The sequence below is a fragment of the Limulus polyphemus genome, unplaced genomic scaffold (genome assembly GCF_000517525.1).
Source record: "Limulus polyphemus unplaced genomic scaffold, Limulus_polyphemus-2.1.2 Scaffold298, whole genome shotgun sequence".
In the NCBI taxonomy this organism is placed as follows: Eukaryota; Metazoa; Arthropoda; class Merostomata; order Xiphosura; family Limulidae; genus Limulus; species Limulus polyphemus.
Window position 1 is genome coordinate 630,201 of NW_013665908.1, and position 19,441 is coordinate 649,641.

The window sequence follows — 19,441 nt, forward strand, 5'->3', positions numbered from 1 at the left end:
GTGCATAGTAAGATAACTTCAGGATAACTATTCGATTATTGCACAGCTAGAACAGTCGATTGGTAGATCAATCAACAAATGAAAAGACATTAAGTCCCTCACTTTCTAAGTTAGTGAGTAATACTTGATAGTGAGACATTAATATGATGTCTTTTATTAATTGCTCAATCTATTTAACTGAGTTTTAGCGGTATTTCTGCAGAATGGACCATGCGATACTCGCTAGAAAAACACCTAGGTCAGATGATATTGCCAGGTGAGACTTTATGGAAATTTTCAGTTGGTTTCGACTTTCATGTTGACTGTGAACTCTGGAAAATAAAGATATGCCGAAAAGACTTTGCAATTCTAACTTTCTGAGCACAAAAGTTAAGTTTTCTGAACATTTGTCTACAGCAACTTTCTGAATAAACTTGCCATCTTGTGCGTACGCTGACATAATTTTGTATTATGGGAATAATGTTGACCTAGGTAGTCTAAGGTTGTATCGCACTGTGATACCGGTCTGAATTAATTATGCGGTATCGTCATTCTCTGATTTCTGCCTTTCTCTCAAGTAGACATAATATATCGTTTCTATTCCTGTCCTCACAACCAAACGTTTTTACGACGAATAGATCCAGCGAGTTAAAGCCCCAGCACAGTTTATGATTGATTGTATGAGTATAGGTAATAAGGAGTTTGTTATTTTTACATAAGTGTTTGCTTGGCTTTCCTTTGTTGTCCCTGTTAGAGATTATTCTCTCTATATAACATTTCTGGAACTCGCTTTATTGCAGGTGTTTGTAGCTTTCTGCCAGACTTCAGTGTAATTAAATACCACATAAACGATGTAACTTAATTATTGGGAAAATGTACTGAAAAAAACTGAGAATCACACATTTTCACAGGTATACTAATTTCTTACTTAGATGAACTGGATATAAAAATAAATTATAATTATTGTATCTTACTGTCCTTCCATGTGGCAACTTAGGCTTATTCGCAACAAAGTTTTTGGCTTATTAACTGTTTTAACGTCTATGTAAGGTGTATTATCCTGCAGTATGTAGTATGTATAATATCAAAATAACGTAGCTTTTATATGTGGAAGCACTACGTAAGTGAGTACGAAAGTTTTACTTTTGCGAAAACAGTGCAGTAGTTGAACGAACTGCTTTCTACCAGGAAAACATAATTAGGATTGTGAGAATAGATTCAAAAAACTTCATTATTGGTGTTTATCGCTTGAACTAATGAAGAAGTACGTGACTTCCACACACACACACACATAAACTATTTATCTTATAAGGTTTCCTCATTAATTAAAGCAAGAGAGAACCTTCTATGGTTTCATATGGACAAAGAGGGGTATTAGAAGGTATTTACGTAGAGCCTACTTATAAAACTAAATTCGGATGCCAAACGCAACAATAGTTTTCTAAAACAATTTTTAATTCTCTTAAACAAGTAGTGCTGCTACAACACCATAGAAGTTAACAGTAATGATACAGTATCACAGAAATTAACAGTAATGCTACAGCACCATAGAAATTAACAGTAATGCTACAGCACCACAGAAGTTAACACTAATGCTACAGCACCACAGAAATTAACAGTAATGCTACAGCCCCATAGAAGTTAACAGTAATGCTACAGCACCATAGAAGTTAACAGTAATGCTACAGCACCATAGAAGTTAACAGTAATGCTACAGCACCACAGAAGTTAACAGTAATGCTACAGCACCACAGAAGTTAACAGTAATGCTACAGCACCACAGAAGTTAACAGTAATGCTACAGCACCACAGAAGTAACAGTTAATGCTACAGCACCATAGAAGTTAACAGTAACGTTGAATTATTTGGTATGATCACTGAAGTCTTCGGGCCGATCGTGGCCCAGTGGGTAACGTGCACTAGACTGTGGATTTGGTGGTTTTTCGTCCGCATCCCGTCACAGCAAAAAATAAAAAATCGTGCTCATCGATTTGGGTCCGAGAGTGCGTTATAACGGTAACGATCAAATCCCATTATTTCGTCGGACAAGAGTTGTCGGTGGGGGCTGTTCCCTCTAGCCTGTCAGTTCAAAATTAGGGGACAACTAGCAAATATAACCTTTGAGTAGTTTTGCTCGAATATCTGAAAAAACAAACAACTTTAATCTTTCTGAAAAAACTGGAGAAATGATTAAATGATTCGTGTCATTCTCCTAGTAGATTTAGGCGATAATGTTTATGGTTACGATGCCATACTGAAAGACTTCGTTCTGAAGCCGTTTCAGATTTACAACATGATATGTTAATAGTGGTGTGATGTTCCATTAAATATCGTATTGCGTCCATTGCGAACTATGTTGTTTTTCTTTTTGGTTAACTTGTAAGCTTTATTTGCTTCGAAGAAACTACTAACTCGCAACCTTTGATAGAATTTTTTTTAATACTTAGGTTGTATTACAGATTTTCTTCTTATGAATAAAATGTGTCTCTTAATATAGGTTCGCTTATTTTCACGCCTGGCATGGCCTAGTGGTTAGGATCTTCATTCGTAATTTGCGGGTCGCGGGTTCGAATCCCTGTTAACGAACATACTCGCCCTTTCACTGTGGGGGAATTATAATTTGACGGTCACTCCCATTATTCGTCGATAAAAGAGTAGCCCAAGAGTTAGCGGTGGGTGGTGTTGACTAGCTACTTTCCCTCTGTTCTATCACAACTAAATTAGAGACAGATAGCACAGATAACCGTCACAAAGTAAATCTAGTTTTTGTTCATAATATGATTATTTTATGTTAATGTTTTACGTACCAGTTTTTTGTTCTATCAAAAAGAAACAATTTTAATGCAGCTTAGCCAAGAAGCTTAATTGGCATTCCTTCTCTCTCCAAATCCCTTTTTGTTAGTCATTTATTAACAGCTGAATGATATTGAATATCTTTATCGAGCTCTGGTGAATTTTCAAGGAACTTTTAAATGAAGAATTGTGATTTGTACAAATAAACACCGTGAGGTGATTAAATCTATTGAACTTTTCAAGTGACTTTTGTTTAATTTCGTTATTGAAACTAGCTTTGGTATTGGAGAACTAACTAGCCTTATTTAGAATAAAGAAAGTCTGCAAGAATGCAGTTTCTTAAGCTTTTTAATGATATAGGTAGCCTTAAGCAAACAGTTTGCGTCGTTTGTTTCTAACCGCTTTTTGACATGATTAACACAGTACTTTTATTAATTGTTTAATTTGGTATAACCATTTGCAAGGGAAACTTCTGTGGTTGTCTCACGAGATGGAAGACGTTTCGCTATTGATGGTATATTTATTGCAGCTATGCAGCAGTGAATAGTCTTGAAAACCAGTTTAATTAATTTGCAAAGCGAGATCTCATTTGAAAACTTTTTCAAATGTTGACAGCAAAAGAGTAAAATATTCTTGAGAACAAAAGACCACCATATCTTCCCATAATTCTATGAATTATAGTACGTAATGTATAAATATTCCTTTGTTTCATTCCTACAGTGACAATAAAATTATAGCTCAATACTTGCCTGTCTTGATTACGAAATGTTACCAATGTTCCAATCACTCATAATCGTTTAAATCCATTTGTGAACAACTGGAATTTTGTAGCTCGAATCCTAAACTAAAAGGGTTTTCTTCGGGTTAATATGCAGAAACGTTGAAAATATCGTTAGTTTTCTATTATTTCTATTTTATTTTATTTCTACACGATGTTGAAATCATATTTTAGAAATATTTTAAAAATTTGTCCGACAGGTCTAAAGAGTATGCTTATACATACTGTACACATGAAAATGTTGCATTTATTTGATCAAGATGTCATGAGGGTGAACTTGGATAAATGATAATAAAGAATAAAGATAATTTTAGTACAGAGAAGCCAAGAGAATCTTAATAATTCCTTCTCCTACCAAATCCCTTTTTGTTAACCATTTATTAACACCTGAATAATATTGAATATCTTTATCGAGCTCTGGTGAATTTTTAATGAACTTTTAAATGAAGAATTGTGATCCGCCGAAACAAACACCTTGAGATGATTAAATCTGTTGAACTTTTCAAATGACATTTTATTTTATTTATCTAAAGAAACTATGCTGTATAGGGGAATTAACTAGACTTATTTAGAATAAACAATATTTGCAGCAGTGTAGTTTATTCGTTATTATTATTTATCCAAGATTGTTTTGTTTTTTCTCACGTCTTGCGGAACAACACTTACTCAAGAATTTTCGCCATGATGGTGCATTTCTTTAACTGTATAAATTGTTGTTCTTTAATAATTTTGTTCTCCAACTAGCCTTTGCCTGTTCTCCTATCCCCCACTCACCCCACGATTTGAAAGTTTAATTTCCATTTAGTTTAACGTCTCGATTTAAACTTTATTTCACACATTTCATGAAAGTGGATGAACTTACCGGGATAGTGGGTATAGATAGTCACACGTTACCCTGAGGGAAGAGAAATGCATAAAATGCCTTAAGAAATTCGTCACTTTTTCAACTTTCACAAGCCTACCGAGTCACCAGTAATGCTGTCGATTTCAGAAAGAAATGGAAGGCTAAGAGTAAGTAGATAACAAAAGAAAAAAGTGTCACGATTGGACATTGATCCATATCTTCCACACACAAAAAAAAATCTTTCCTTCCCTTTACAGCATCTTCTGCATTCCTGTTTGTGTTGCTTTACAGACAAGAGTGCTCCTCGATGAAGATTAGATTTATTCTTTACCTATAATCAATGCTCATTAGAGGAATTAACGAGTACAGAGTATTGTCTTTAGCAAGTATCTCTTGAGAACAACTCTTAGGCCCAAATAACTTTATCATTGTGGTTATTGATATTTCAAAAGAAAGAAAAATAACTTTATCATTGTGGTTAGTGATACTTAAAAAGAAAGAAAAATAACTTTATCATTGTGCTTAGTGATACTTAAAAGAAAGAACAATAACTTTATCATTATGGTTATTGTTTGTTTTGAATTTCGCGCAAAGCTACACGAGGGCTATCTGCGCTAGCCGTCCCTAATTTAGCAGTGTAAGACTAGAGGGAAGGCAGCTAGTCATCACCACCCACCGCCAAAGATGACTGATTAAAGGTTATCGGAGCTTGCGGGAGCGTCTAAAGGGATGGTCACGCTCTCCATCAAAAAGGATGTTGTAGGAAGATTGCGTTTCTATAAAGTTGTCAAATAATTTACGGCAAGATCAATTAAGATTTATATTATCACACTTTAACAACTATACAAAAAAATACACGTGAATGCGAAAATGTGCATTTATTAGAAAGTATTCAATTCTCATATCAACTGCAAGTTTATATATTGAATATACCAAATTCATCAAATGCCTTAATTAGTGAAGTATGAAGCTCATTTCAGAATAACACTAAAAGGTTTCGAACCAAACCAGCCCCCAGTGGCACAGCAATATATATGCGGACTTACAACGCTAGAAATCGGGTTTCGATACCCGTGGTGGGCATAGCACAGATAGTCCATTATAATGGTATCTTCTGTCTCTGATTCCATCGTTTTCTCATTATAAACTTTATTTTGAATTATTTAAGATCTTCTTCTAAATCCAACATTGACTATTTTTTGAACTGCAAAGCACTAGTGCACATGTCTTCACTCTGCATTCTAAAACCACAAATTGAATTTGTCATTGCCAGTATTGTTCCTTGACACTTGAACCAACAAATTTCAACTAATTATAAACATGAAGCTTGTTTAAGAACTCGTTCACAAAGTCCAACATTATGATAACCTATTTGAGGAACCATGCATGTGGTATTCAGGTACACCAATATCCTACAGCTATTCACAAGTTTTCACAATGGTACAGTTTCAGGAAGTGTTATGTAGAGAATACATTTATCATGAACAACAAAGAAAAAAACAAAACAAAAGTCTTTAATCCCAATAGTTATTGGTTATCAAGTAAGTGACTTCTAGTTGGCTGAATTGTAATTGGCTGATGGGTTAGGAAAAGCTTTCCAAATACATCTCCACAGGGCAAGAATGAGGAGAATAATGATATACCACACTTTCAAGTCAGACAAAGGAGCCTTAGTGTGGTATCCCATAATCTTTAGATTATCTGTGTCAAAAACAATTCCAAACAGAATATACAATGAAGAGAATGCCCAATTTATAGTATCTGTGTCACAGTTTGAAATGATATTGCCTGTTCTCATGGAGTAGACAGACAGAAGGTCAAACTGTAACAAGGTTCTGTGGGTTTAAAATATATGTATAAACTTTCAACATTCGTAACTAAAACAGAAAAATTACCCAAATATACCTAAGTGCCATTGGTCTGTTGGGATTTTTTCCAGGCATTTCAAAGTGTGATATCCATTGTTGAGCCAACACATCTGCCAACATGTCAGGAAATGGATAAGCTACAGCCCATTTCATGAAGTATTCAGTAATGACTAGCACATATCAATTACATCTCAGTTTGGGGCAGAGGACCACCTATATCTAGGGCCATTCTCTCCAAAGGGTATTCTCTGAGACAGTGTATTTTACCTCAGGACACTTCATGTGGTACACTTTCTACACCATCACTCACTATCTTGACAAGTATGCAGCTAGAAAGACTACTTTTGCACATTCACAATAGTTCTTTGACACTCCCTAGGTCATCTTGTTCTTGCATTATGCAAAGTCTGGAGAATTTCCAACCTTATGGATAGTGGAAACACTATCTGCTGCATCACAGGTTGGCTACCATCTATTAGTGATTCATAATGATGGTACAAAACACCATCCTGCTCTTATAACTGTACAAGTGCATACATCAGTAATAAACTTGCCAGTTTCTGACAAGCATGAGTTACCTTGATACATGACAAGTAACATCCAAGCTAGATCTGGGTTTCCTTGGTGTCCATCCAAACACAAATATGCCACTTCTCATATGGTTTGTTGACACTGCTGCTGCAGTGGCTTTAATAGCTGCTTGGTGTCTAGGTTCTGAACATTCAGTGAATGGAAATTATTGTGCTGGCTGTGAAAATATTCTCTTGGCATTTCTGTCCCAGATGTTGAGGGTCTGAAGGGAAATAACTTGTGTTGGAATATCTGAAAGGTGGGAGTTACAACTCAGAATCAGAGGTATAGTCTATTTTGATGTTATGGAAAGGTATTTGTGGGTCATTTTCACTGAGATAGGTAACTATCGCTATCCTCAGTCTCTCTTCATCTACCGCAACAACCAATTTATCTTTCTGTATGTAAAGTATGCACTATAGAATGCACTTTTGTGCTGAATAACACATTTCTATTGAAAAATGGGTAGAAGTAAATACACCTGGAATACACTAATAAATATCCAATCCATTTTTGTACACAGGCCCATATATTTCTCTAGTGAGTGATTTACATGAAATAGAATTAAAGTGTCATAAAACAAGTCACAAGAGTTTTGTATGTTTGCTCTTAAACCCTTTCTATTAATGACATTTGAACCTTGCTTCATTTTTATTTAAGAAAAAAGAAGTACATTAAGCATAATTTTTGAACATTTTCTAGTCATGGTATTATTCATTTATTTTTGTGATATCTAAAATAATATTTACATGAGGTCAAAATTCGTCTTTTGATCACAATTGGTATTACAGATAATACACAGTTTGTTTGATGAGTGCACCATGATTCATATTGTATGGCTGAATAAACTACATAAATAAGTTGGTACTGTTCACATTACATGCTGTTTATGGTAAGCAGAAATAATAATTTGATTTTGTAGGAGAATCAAGTCAAATGTTATTGTACTGTCTTCATGTTTCTAGAATGTATTAATAATATTTTTATGTTTACATATAATTTTGTTCTTGTTCTAGAGTTTTGGTAGTTCTGCCATCTATTAGTTATTAGGTATAGCTGTTCATCACTGTTTTAATATGCTGCTATTAAAGGAAGGAGTGGGAATCCTGAGTATGTATGTTTTATGGTTAGCTCAAATAGAAGAGTAATTTCCTAAAGCTTTTCATGATGTATTGTTTTTTTATTATTGTACATTAAATAAATTATAACAACTGTGTTTCTTAATTATTATTATTTTTTTGTAATAGATAAAGATAGATAAAGTTTAATTGCAAACAAACTGAAAGGTTTATTGAGATTGGAAAAGAATAACCCTTCTTAATATTGTTAAGTTGCATTTGAGTTTACTTGGTAAAAAGTTTTGTGAAGTGTGTAAAAAATCTGAGCATGTGTCAGGAAACTTTCTTTTGTAAGAGTACAGCCTAGTAGGTTTTATATTAATCGTGTATACAATGTACCCCAAAGGAAACCCTTAGATATGCAATTCTAATGTACTTCTTGTTCAAAACTTGAAACTTTCTTGGAAACACTTTTCATATTAAAACCAATCAACATATTTTTTGTTGCCTATGCAGTTGCTTATTGATTTACCTTAGGTATCTGTGTATAATGCTTTTATTTTCATAAAAACCGTGAACAGTCAATATTGTCATTTTGATAACTAGTGCTCTGTTATGGTAGTTTGTTTACTAGAATTGTGTTTGCTGGTAAAATTTAAAATCAGCTGGAATGATAATACACAGGAAAATTATGCATAAGCACAAATCAGGTTGTTTCTCTTAGTTTTTTATCTGAAACTTTTGAATTAGTTTCTTGTATGCTTAGGAACACTATTAATTTTGAAACTACTAAGATATTTCTTTATTAAAAAAACTTTCATACACACGTATGTATACCTAAAACACTTTTAACATGATACAATTTATGATTTCTAAAGTTGGTAGTAGAGTAGAACTTAATTTGACCCTAGAATAGCTAGTTAAGATCTTATAATGTTCATTACTACACTTAGATTTCCTATGTTTTCTTGTATTTTATTCAAATTTCTCAATATTCTACTGTTGTTAAAATATAGCTTTTTTTTCCATTTCTGTTTCAGAAATATATTGAAGGATGTTTTTTGCATAACATAACTTTATGTGCTGTATATAAGAAATTGCACGCAAGAAGAAATGTAAATTAATAGTGAGAGCCAATGAAACATTATAAACACTACTTTAACCTGTGGTCCATTCTGCCCAATCTGATTATCATGTTGGTGCACTGTTGACTGACACTGCAATTGCCATTGTAACATGGTTCTTAAAAGATGGAGAGGTCAGTCATTACACTTTCAATAGACCCTCCATTATATGTCACTATCAGCTTCTAATACCATGTTCAAACAGACCAAAGGCATAAAAGTCTTTGGGAGCTGCATTCTAGTTTCTTTGCCCCTCTTCCTCATTGAAAGAGCTGTTGCCTTTTAGATGTAACTGGAAGCTTGTGAGCCTCCCTCATCTTTATATCCTTATTTATTATCCTGTGGTACCAAAAGATATACCCCCACTTTATCATAATGGCCCTCTAGTCAAAGTGTGAGTTCTGTAACTATAATATTTCTTTGCGGTTGAGGACATTAGTCATGATTGACTTGTGGTGTGGTTTCGGAGATGATTGACTTCTCAAATGTTAAGCTGTGCGAGTTTTTCTGTCTTCATTGACAATATTGAAGCTTCCTACTTCGATATGTTTTATCATTTGGTTCTGCATCGCTTAACAGTCTTGTTATACGAACCTCCTTTCTCGGCAATGGCTGTGACATTTTCTTCTAACTCGTAGCTGTATTGCTTGTCGAGTGGTAGGAAAATTGGCCGTAAATCAAAAAGTAGTTACCAAACACGTCCCACGTAGCGCTATGGTTTAGATATGCAAATCGTATCTATAAACCGTGATTAACGCCCTGTGTTATGAAGGAAAATAGGAATCACAGAATTATGATTTTTTTTTCCTGTTCAGACCGTATTTTGAAATATGAAATTTTTACATCCCCGTGCTCTTCCTCTCTCTCAGATTTTGTTCTTCCTCCGTTCTTTGAATGCCTACTTTCTGAAAGTGTCTGTTTTATGAGATTTCTGTAATTGTAGCTTTACTACTTTTGTGAGATCAAGCATGATTAACATATAGAATATTTTTTTTTGGTACCGACGCTAATCGATTCATTCGAGTGAAAATATTTTGTTATGTTAGGCTTGAATGACAATGTGGAAAGTGTGAATAAAACAAGTAATGAAATTCAATTACACGGTGTAGCACGAAATACCCACAACCCAATTATTCAATAATAAGTAATGTTCCCCTCTGTGTTTTTATTGGAAAGATTTTACAGCAATTGAAATAAAAAGTGTAAGTTATTTTATAAGACTTGCTCCTTAAGTTTAAAGATTGTATGATATAAACTTGAACTATAAGCACTATAAGCTTGAACTGGCCATTCTCTTTTAAATCATAACATAGCTAGTGCTACTATTTTTAAGTAACTTTTTCACAGTTAAAATACCCTACATTTGTTCACCTGATTTTGATTACATTTATATGGAAACAAGTTGCCCATCGTATGTATTCACGCTTTAACAGTCTAGTACAGTATTAAGAGTTGCTAACGTTGTCAATCAGGTAAACGCACACCAGCTCAGCCGCTTCGAATTCTGTTGACGACGTTGAATTTAAAAGAACTCGTGCATGTTAAACATTTTGAGCTCGAGACGTTGTCAGCATTATTGTGTTTGGTAATGACATGTCAAAGCCGTGGAAGAGGGTATGGTAGAGAGAAAAAGCGAATGACAAAACTCTTATCAACAGAACAAACTTAATTTCCTTTTGACCTTTTAGCGCTTTAAGCTTCTTTCCTCAGAGTATTTGTTGTCGCTCAGAAACATAGGCAGCTTCCAATCAGAAAGAGTATTTTATTGATTATGTTTCCAAACATAGATCGTGTACGTTCACGACATTTTCGGTATAAATAGATTTTATTTTGCTTTTAGAAAAAAGACAGCAGTGACCATTAATTGAAGCACATTCATAGAGATGGTAGTTATATTTATTCACAAGTATTATATATGCATATATATATATAATACAAACAACCGTAGTTTGACCTCCAGGTTTATTTATTTCCATCATACGAAACCTTTTTTTTTTTTTGCTGTAAAATCATTTTTATAAATCTAGTGTTTTGTGATGCTTCATCAAAGATGTGTTACATACACACACACTTTATTACCCAGTACACAATTGTAACACATCGAGTGTAAACCGTGTAATGCACACACCAAGAAGCATTCTCACGCGAACTCCCTAAGTGAAAATTAACAAAGTGAATGGTTCATCGGCTGATGTGAGCGCTCGTCCCAAATATTCATACTAGAAGTTGACGTGGGTTTGGTTCTTTTGTTTGTTTTAAGTTAAGCACAAAGCTACACAATGGAGTGGCCCGGCATGGCCAGGTGGTTAGGACGCTCGACTCGCAAGCTGAGGGTCGCGGGTTCGAATTCCTTGTCCCACCAAACATGCTCGCCCTTTCAGCCGTGGGGGCGTTATAATGTTACGGTCAATCCCACTATTCGTTGGTAAAAGAGTAGCCCAAGAATTGGTGGTGGGTGGTGATGACCAGCTGCCTTCCCTCTAGTCTTACACTGCTAAATTAGGGACGGCTAGCGCAGATAGCACTCGTGCAGCTTTGCGCGAAATTCAAAAAACAAACAAACAAACAATACAAGGTAGACAAAACACTACCCCTCTTTTTCTTCATAGTTGTCTGGTTGAATGCTAGTGCCATCTATTGAATGCAATGAAAAACTATTTATAAAAGTAGTTTAGATTTTCTTTGTTACATAGCAGCACTATGTTTGCTATATCTACAATGTGTTTATTGGTGAGTCTTCACACAACCCAGTGCTAATTTCTGATATTGTATGAAGTCACATTTTTCTTCGTTCTTATTTTAATGGAGAATTTTTCAAAATGTTTTGTTTATTCTCAGTCTATGTAGTTTTTAGTGAAAACCATTAAGTTGACTTCTTTCTAGCTGCCTTTGTTTCTTTATTGTTCTCTAGAGATAATACACATTCCAAGACCTGTATAGGGTCAAATTCCTGTAATGCTGCATATTATGCAAGAAGGTCAACAACAGCAATGTCCTTTACTTGTAGAGCAGGTGATGTTTAGAAGTTACAGCCTCCCTTATGTTGTATAAGAAAGGCCAGTCACATGGTTAGCACTAGTCATTATGAGTAAATCCCACACTTCCCATTAAGAAAGAAATGTTAAATCTTAACAGTCTACACAGGATCTCAAGCAAATTGGATGACAAAAATATACGAGTTAATCAATTTATGAATCCAGTAGCAGGTGACCATCCACTGACAAATAATTAAAGATTGTTTTCATTTGTATTATAAATCTTGTCCAGACTATTTATTTCTTAGCTTGCACTCGATTACTAGTTAAATTCAGACTTACTTCGTAATAAATCCTGCTGATTCTCCTATTATTAAGCAGACCCACGAAACACTCTTTGCTGTTAGTTGGTAGTGACACATTCGATTATATGATTACTATATGTACAGTAAATTACATAAATAAAACCATTCGATCTTATCAAAAGAAGCAATTTTTGAGTCGTCCTATTTATTTTTGCTGCCCATTCATTAAAAGATACCAGTATGCTGTTTCCAGCACATTCTGCCAGAAAAAAGCACTGAATTTTATGAGTAGTATAGTTAATTAATTGAAGCGAATAAGTGTAATAAAGCATGTACAGAATGCATAAATGTACATGTACAGAAATACTAAGAATTATATATATGTGTGTAACCAAGTGAAAAAATAATGTTGCAGCTGTTTTATGGGGATTTAACTATCTTTGTTTTCAAAGTATATAGCTTTTATGGGAAAATCAACTCTTCTTTCAAAATGAACCTAGACAATGCAACAATTTCGGTAGTTTTATAAGGTATGTTTGGTACACAGACATAGTAATAGCTGTACACTTGTAATGTGTTTATATGGAATTTTGTGAGAAACACCATTTGTAAAACGATATTATTTGGCATTAAATGAACCTTTTGTTATAATAAGTAGCCAGATATGTATGTAAATTATGCTTCATATAAATATGTCGTATGCAGACTTGTACAGTTAAACTAGTGTGTAAATCAAAACTATCATCCCACAATATTAATTTTAGTATTACCAATTTTAATTTTTTTCAAGCACAGTTGGCATGAGCTGAGATAAATGCTATTTAATTAGCCTTAAATTTGATCTTAAATAGACTTCTATGTAAGATGTCACAGACTTGGCATTATCAGGTTAAGCTGATTTTAAGAAATTAAACAATTTCCATTGCTATTTTGTTTGTTTGTTACATAATAAATTTTTAAACATCATAAGAGGGACTCTTTCGGATTGGGATGGTCATGAAGTGGGATGGAGTAACAACTGGAAAAGGTTGTAGAAAATATAGGAGAGTTCTGGAACCTTTTATTTTTCCAGAAAATTTCCAGACACAAAAATGTTTCATGTGTCAATTCTGTCATTGCAGCATAATTAACCTCTAGAATGTCACTTGTACATTCAGAGGTATCTCTACATCCTTTTCAATATGCATGCTTGCAGCCAACTTTATTTTGACCAAGTCTGTTTGATACTGAGTTTACCTAGTGAACAAGCAGAGCTGGCTGACAATTTCTGCATTACATCCATCTTTAAGGAACCATGCCTTCACTTGGCAACCAACATGGCCAAGACAGAGAAGCACTTTTTAGGCAGAATGAAGTTTGTACTACTGGCTGAACTCCGTTTTTTCAATACATTTAAAGGTCGAGCAAGGTCCTGACAGTTCCAGTACCAACTAGAAACTCAATCTCACATCCATATATTGAATTCAAGCTGATTGCTGTGCCTGCCTAAACTGGTGATTAGATCGATCTTAGGTTCCACTAGTTGAATCATTTTAGATGCAGCTTTTTACCAACCTTTCTGCTTCTGTTGTGGCATCAGTTTGAACAATACCTACATCTGATAGTTCTCTGTCACAACGTCAGATTTCTAAAACCAGTAACTGTTGAAGTAGGGGCTCTTTCTTTCATGCTTTTGGTGTTCTTGGGAACTAAATTCATGTTTATTAGTGGTGCAACCATGTCAAATGGTCCTCATAAGCCCTGTTGTTCCACCTGAAACCATGATTCTTTCTTTCAAGCCTTGGGGGCTGTTCTGGACCTCAAGGTTTCTTTGAAGCAGAATCCACAGTTGCTGCTAGTCTGGTTTCTTTATCTTCTACTGTGTTGACCACTTTGAACCATGTTACTACAGAAACTGCCACCATCAGAGACATGATGTTCTTTAGATCCATGTGGTACACAATTGATTTGTTTGATAAACCTTCTAGTGGGTGTTTCATCACAAACACCAGAAGACATGCTTGGGAATGCCTTTCTCATGCAAACTCCCTAGAGCTTTTGCATAAATGGCATAGATTTCTTAGAACCCTTGCCTTTTAAACTTTGAACTTGGTTCTTATGATTACTCAAAGGTCAAATATGCATACATCTCAGTGACAACCTTGTTCAGTGTTTGAACAAAATCTAGTAAAAATTGCAAGAAAAACAAATAGAAATGAATTATATATACATATGTGGTTTATTACGTGGAGCAGATTAAAATAATAAAAAACATAGAACTTGTAGTTCTAAGAAAATCAGCAACCTGACGTCATGTATACATACATGTTTCACTTTATTTTTAGTATTATTCATCCTTTGGTTTAATATTTGTACTAATCATGTGTATATATTTTTTACTATAAGTTTGATTTGAATGAATTAAGGAACCTCAAATTTCTTAGTTACTAATTAAATATCTTTCATGATGTATTATATGGTAGAAATAATTCACACAAATTTAAAACAGTATTTCTATTGTTATAGTCATGACAATAGTTTTACAGAATTGATGAGAAGTTGAATTGATTTAGAGACACGTACATGGATATTTGTGAAAAACAATTCAAATTCTAGGGTAAGAACAGTATTTTTCTCAGATTTTGTGCTGTACAATTTATGTTTTAATACTAAATGTTATTTTTATTTTTTTCAGTTAGAAAAAAGTCTTAAGACATATCAAGAACTGATTACTATGCCTGTGTTACACAATGGTGCTACTGGACAAAATGAACTAGAACAGCTTCGAATGAAAGCTAATAAGATCACGGATGAAGTAAGTTATAAGTTTATAACATACTCACTACTCATTGCTGAATTTTGCAGATATCAGTCATTTACTGCATCTAGCCCTTCTGCCACCCCAACCTGGCCTCCTGGTGTATTCTCCTGTAGCCTGATATCTGTGCTACAATCTGTTGACCACCAATTGTGACACTCCCATGACCTGTTGCAATGTGATGGCTCTGCAAACTTCAGTTTCAGTTAATTTGTTTCTAACATATTGCACACGCTTTGAAAAAATCAGTACCAGTCTAAAATCCATAAACGAAGCATTGGCTCAACAGTAGACATTCTTCCTAATCATTCAAAATCAGCTTTTTACTTTGCAGAATTTGGCTTCTTTCTCATAAAGGCTTATTATATAAAGAATCACTGATGCATAAATTTCGAAACCCTATGTAGGATTAGTGTAATCCTTTAAAATAAACATGCTATATTTGAAAAAATTATAACCTACAAATATACAAATTTAAACAACCTTATTATCCTTTAATTGTTGTCAGTGCCTAACCATGGGACTTTTTATTCCTGCATTATATAACTGAGAATGCATATAATGTGCATATGTAGGAATGCACATTATCTTAGTTTCAATTTCAAGCCTGCGTCTTTAGTGCTTTGAAATGCTATTCACAGGGCTTAGCAACAGCCTGAAATGTTTGTATACAAAGAATAGTGTTCATTCATATAGATGAGATATCTCTACCAATGCAATTGTATTAATTTATATGTGGTAGTGGAAATGCATGAATGTGGATTATCACATCCACCTGCTCAAAGTCCACAGAGAACATTGGTACTTTTTATTTCTTTCTGACGATTGGAACTGAACATGATCAAGCACTTTCTAAAGGTTGAATTATCTCCTATTTCAAATTCTGCTCAATTTCAGCTTCCTAAGGAACCTTTTATTAGACCTATATCACATATATATATATATGTGTGTGTGTGTGATTGATGGCCAGTCCAATTGTTCACCTGATCCTACAAACACATCCACTAACTTTTTGAGCAATTCACTGAGTTCATGTGTCTCTCTTGAGTGTAGATTGTTATTGAAATCTCAACTCTTGGCTTTATTTACTCTTGAAGCTTTATGCTTATTTGAGGATTCAGTACAGTAGTGACAATGTAAGTTTCTCATTATAATTTATGTCTGGAATATCATACTTATGACCATTCCAACTGGAAGCTGAATGTCAGTGTTAGAGACTAACATTGGTGCAACACCAGTGCTCAGACAGATACATCTTTAAGTAACTGCAGCCGGGCCCAGCCTAAGGCCAAATGAAAGTCTGCAGTTTTCTAAGTTTTGTATCATATTACCAGCTACTTTTAATTAATTTATCCAAGCTAGCCACAGCAATGTTGGCACTGGCCAAAGCTAATGAATGCTTTGTATATACACAAAAATGTGCACATGAATTCTAGTTCTTGTACCATGTTTTAGTCAAAGCACTGGTTTGGGCTTATTCTAGCCAGGACTGACCACTTATTCAGACACCAACGATACTGGAATTGGAGTGGTTTTGTTATGGGGAGATGTAATGAAGTACTTAATTACATATGTGAGCCATATGTTTATGCTCCTTAATGCCAATAGTGTATGACAAAGAAGGAAATGCTTGCTCTTGTAGTATTTGTCTAACATTACTAACACTACTTTCATGGTAGGAAATTCATCATTCAAGTGGACCATGCATCACTTAAATGGTGGATAAATAGACATTGGATAATGATGTTGCAAGAGAACAACTGCAACATAAGACACTGCCCAAGTCAGTCGTAAAGAAATGTCAACAAATTATTGTTTCAGCTAATGAAATCTTGTCCACTCATAAAATTCAGATCCAGGATATCAAGCAGCAGTGATGATAAGCCATACAAATAGTATCAATTCTGCTTTAGAAGAAATACCACAAATGACTAGTCACGAATTTTAGTAAGAGCAACTGAAGAACCCAAACCAAATTTGTATGTTACTTGAACGGCAAGGTGAAGTGCAACCACCATAAAGTTGCAAATATACTATTGTTACGTAACATCTGGCACTTGAATAATTGATTGTGAGTTTAAGGTGGCATGTTATATCATCATTATAAACCACACAGACTTGGTAAACAACCAGTAATGCAACTAGTGTTCCACAAAGCTCTAAGACAGGTGATACTTTATATTTTGAATAATGCAAGGACAAGATGGCACAAGGCCACAATTTAGGTGGGTGCCTCAAGTCTAGTGGTGAGCAAAAGATTTAACACATAGAGGGTAGTACAAAATCAAGCAAAGCTAATATGTGGGTGGAGGTTAGGTATCATATCAGATGATTAAGATTATATTCCTATGTAATGATGAAAGAAGTTTACATATAATACAATTTTAATTTGTAAATTAAGATCCAAATGGAGGAAACTAGTTCATCAACTGATTTGCTGCTGGTCATTATTACTGTGTGACAAGTGTATCATCCTGTTTGGAATGTTTCCTAGAAAAGGTCCAGCCATGATGTTTAACCTTACAATGCCTGCCAATATTCTGACTTATCCCAGGTCGATCCGACTTGGAATGTCAATCCTGGTTTGCAATATTAAGCCATGATTCTTCACAACTGGTTCACTTGCTTCATGACCAGTGAGACAGTATATTAAATAGCCATACTGCTGCAATGGATCACAAGTGCTTGCTCCTGATGCCAACAACACACAGAGTGGGCATGAATGATGCCAAGTCTAGTAGCAAAACCCAATCTGAGCATAGTCAGGCTGCGCAACTTAGTACTGAGATGTCTTGAATACAGGAGCATTCAATGTGCCTATCACCTCCAGTTTGATGCTGCCAACCGTACTGAAGGGTACTGCTCCAAAAGGACAACATTGGCACCCATGTAATGTGTAAGGGTGCTAGACCACTATGGCATGTTGGGGTAATATTTACTATAATTAACGCTAAGAAGTCTACAAGATCTTGGATCTAAAAGTTTATTTCCAAACATACAGCACCCCTCTAAATCCAGGAAAGCTATTAGAGACATCTTGACCAACCCAATCAACACCACAGCATCAGTCTCAACCAACCAGCAACCCTTGAGAAGCATACTACTTGCTGTTCCATACCAATCAGACTCAGCATACACACAGAAATTAAAGTTGTAGTAAATCCACAGCCAGTCTTTGGCTATAATATGGGTTGGACTAAGACATGAACTTTCTGCCAATGAAAAGGGGCTCCCAATGATGAACACCAGCAGATGCAAATAAACTGGTGCCTTTTGAAGTGCAGTTAAACATTGTATGGATAAACATAGATCTGCATTTTGTTACTTATTTAATTTTTTGGTTGTTGTTGTTTACACTGGTCCAAAATTTGATATAATTTGAAATTTAAGTTCCATATTTTGTTCTGTATCTGATTTCAAGTAACTGCCATATTTCTGGTGTATTTTTTACAATATTAATTGACTATACTTCTTTCTTCTTTCATTAACTTTATGTTATCTCGCTTAGTTTTGTAGGAAATGATTTATTCCACACTTTGTTAAAGTTTTTGAGTTTGTTCTTGGACCTCAGTTAGTGATCGTTATAATTTTGTACCAAGTTTGTTTAGAAAAACGTCTAGCTGCTACTTTATTTTACTTGGTTTCATTTATGTGAATTTTCTTATGTTCAAGTTCAATTTTGTTTCATAGTTTTAATTTCATTCGTATTAAGTTTAAACTTGTTTTTATGTTTCATGTAAAACTAATTGATCAGAATATTTGTATTTTCAGTTTTATGCTTCATGTTATTACATGCTTTGAATTTTATTTAACTTGCTTTTTATTCATTTTCATCATATTTAATCTGAATTTCATCATAATTTGATTTAAATAGTGTATGAAGTTTTATTTTGGTTTCATTCAATTTAGTATTTTACTTTCAGTTTAATGTTTTTTTTTATTTATGTCGATTAAAACATTCTGCAAGTCCAATACTACTGATTTTATAATTTCATTCAATCCTGTATTTAGTTTAATTCTATAACCAGTTTTATTTATCTTATGATTTAGTTTAAGATTTTTTTAGTGCTATAAATACATATAGGTGTCTCTGTGTTTTTATCATTTTAGTTTATGTCATTTAAACTTGATGTTGAGATTATCAAGTTGTGGAACCTATTTATTTGAACAAAGTTATCCTTTGTTATACTTAAGTAACTATCATGGCACTGTGTGTGTGTGTGTGGTGTGACATGATTACTGGAAGTTAAAACCTTGTCAGTTAAATTCTTGTTTGTTTGTTATGAATTTCGCACAAAGCTACACGAGGGCTATCTGCACTAGCCATCCCTAATTTAGCAGTGTAAGACT

General features: G+C 34.3%; 1 protein-coding gene and 1 long non-coding RNA gene across 2 annotated transcripts in view; both read left to right on the top strand.

Moving 5' to 3' along the window:
• Positions 1-3,021: 3,021 nt before the first annotated feature.
• LOC111085259 lies at positions 3,022-12,482 on the top strand. The gene is made up of 3 exons (XR_002610083.1): positions 3,022-3,033; positions 7,876-7,882; positions 12,397-12,482. It is a non-coding gene; the product is annotated as an uncharacterized LOC111085259 (long non-coding RNA).
• A 2,490-nt stretch (positions 12,483-14,972) lies between these two features.
• LOC106457166 (synaptosomal-associated protein 25-like) overlaps positions 14,973-19,441 on the top strand; it is a 36,633-nt gene continuing 32,164 nt past the window's right edge. Inside the window, exon 1 of the mRNA XM_022382984.1 lies at positions 14,973-15,088. The gene's annotated coding sequence lies outside the window, so the exon portion shown is untranslated. The remainder of the gene's footprint in view (positions 15,089-19,441) is intronic.